The sequence below is a fragment of the Suricata suricatta genome, chromosome 10, assembly GCF_006229205.1.
Source record: "Suricata suricatta isolate VVHF042 chromosome 10, meerkat_22Aug2017_6uvM2_HiC, whole genome shotgun sequence".
Lineage (NCBI taxonomy): Eukaryota > Metazoa > Chordata > Mammalia > Carnivora > Herpestidae > Suricata > Suricata suricatta.
In genome coordinates, this window is record NC_043709.1 from 58,590,767 (window position 1) to 58,593,611 (window position 2,845).

The window sequence follows — 2,845 nt, forward strand, 5'->3', positions numbered from 1 at the left end:
CAGGATCGGAGGAGTTCTGTGATGGTCTTTGCTAACGTAAGTGCCTAATCACTGTGAGGTGCAGGACATGCTCCAGGCATGGGTGTACAGAACTACTCAGGACTCCCCGGAGGGTTCTGGCTCCAGAAGCCAACCTTGGACGCAGCTGCAGTTGCTGCCATCTGGTGGCTGTCGTCCATCCCTCCTAAGTCTGAAGTGAAGCGTCTGGATACTGTGATAGAATGGAACTTCCAGAACAGTGGCGAAGAATTCAAAGTACTTCCTAATACTTGACTTCCACCCCCATCATATTGTCCTGAGCAAGGGAGATTGCCTGACTCTAAGCAGGCAGGTGGAAAGTTACCCTGCTCCTCTGTCTCCTGAGGGAAAGCTGTCTGGAGTTGCTTTCCCTCCCCTCCTTTTGTGCTTTCCCTTCACCAAAAATAAATCATGTAAGGTCTCGTCCCTTGTGTCAGAAAAGGGATGTGTAGAAAATAGAAAACATTTGCCAAGTATGTTATTTCTGAATTTGTCTTATCTTGAGACTTATTTTCATGGGATTTTGCTGAATTTTATTAGAATTGTATCATATATTTATCACTGAGACAGAGCATCATTGTTTTTCTCATACTAATTAGGGCACATTTTGGACTCAAGCTTGACTGAACATCATTAAAAGATGGAGACATTTTCCTCCTTTTTTATTCTGAAGAAGAGACTGAATAACATTGAAATTATTTCCTCTTTGAAAATGTGTGAGAACTGATGGGAGATGCCATCTGGACAAGGAGTTTCTATTCTGGAAAGAGTTTGACTAATGACTGAGTTGCTTTAGTGGTTACCAAAAGTGATGGCAATAAAAATATTTCACAACTTGTTAAGCAATGTGCATATACCAATGTTTACTATATCAATCAATACGTATTTCATCTTCTTATTAAACTGCTTACCTAGTGGTAAAGTTTTCCCTTCCTTCCTTCCTTCCTTCCTTCCTTCCTTCCTTCCTTCCTTCCTTCCTTCCTTCTTCCTTCCTTCCTTCCTCTCTCTCTCTCTTTCTCTCTCTCTCTCTTTCTCTTTCATTCTTTTTTTAAATAGTTGGGAGAAATATTTGGTTTGACTAAATGCAATTTGATGCAAGGAGACTACACTAAACAAGCCGTTACAATAGTTGTCCCATTAAATCAAAGTCATTAGATGATGTGGTGTTTGAAAAAGCAAAATGTTCTTTCAACAAAATTGTATATAATGCTGAATCTTTTGAGGCTTCTGCTAAACTAGTATCAACTTCATATAAAATTTCTTAGCTCCTTCTCTTGTTCCCGATATTAGAAGTAAGTCACTCAATCTTTCCTCTTTAATGGGGGATAATACCTCTGGGTTTTGGATAGGTGTTGTTTATTAAGCTGAGGGAATTTGCTGAGAGTTGTTATCAGACATGAATGTCTGGTTTTGTCAAATGCTTTTCCACATCTATTGAGATGATTATATATATATATGCACATATATGTGACATATATATATATGCACACACACATATACATATATATGATTATGTATATACACAGTTGGTTCTTGCACAACACTTTTGGATTGTGTGGATCTGCTTATATGCACACTTTTTACAACACAATACTGTAAATATATTTTCTCTTATAATTTTCTTAGTAACATTATCTTTTCTCTATCTTCTTTATTGCAAGAATACAGTATATAATACATAGCATAAAAATACATGTTAATGTGCTTATGTTATCAGTAAGGCTTCTGGTCATTAGTAGACTATTAGTAAGGTTTTGGGGGGAATTGAGTGTTATATGTGAATTTTCAACTGTGTGTGGGGGTCATTCGACACCCCTAATGCTGTCCAAAAGTCAACCACATATACACATGCACATGCACACACATATGCATAGATATATGTATCTTTATATATCACATATGTTTATATATGTATGTAAACTATATACATGAATTCATATAGTATTTTTTATATATAGCATACATTTAGTTTATTAAATATAATTGAAGTCTATTTTAGTTTGTTTATAGTATAGTAAATTAAATATAGTAAATTAAATTAGTTTATTTTGGAATGTTAAACCAGCTTTATATCTTGGGATAACCCCTACATGGTCATGGTGTATTATAATTTTCATCTTTTTCTAGATTTAATTTACTAAAATTTTGTTTAGAAATTGTGCATCTGTGTTCACAACAGATATTGACTAGTGGTTGTCTTGTTCTCTTTCTGTCTAGTTTACCACTGGCATTACACTAGCTTCATAGAATCAATTAGGAAGAATTGTTTAAAATTCTTTGTGAAAGTTTATTGTTACTGAGCAGAATTGTTATTAACTTTTTACTCAAATGTTTAGCAGAATTCACCAGTGAGCCAAACTGGAGTTTTTCTTTGTAGGATCCTCTTTAACTACAATTTCAATTTTTTGAAGTATTCTCAGTGAAATAAACTGGGGTACTCATTGGACTTACCACATTTCTTTCCAATCTTTTAGGAATCACTGTACTTCGTTGTCTTAACTATCCAATGTCTTGAATGTAATATGTGTATATATTTGTATGTATAAGTGTGTCTGTATGTGTGTTTGTGTCATAGATAGATGATAGATAGATAGATGATAGATAGATAGATAGGTAGATGAGATAGATAGATAGATAGATAGATAGATAGATAGATAGATAGATAGATAGATAGAGATGGTGAGAGCCAGAGTGAGAAAGAGAGAAATGTTCCCTTTTTGTTGTTTTAGGCTCCTATGACTTCTTGAACAGAAAAGTCTACTCATATCTTTTCTATTTCCCAACTCAAATTAAACTTCTTTTTCAATTTGCCTGAGTTGTAGAAAAA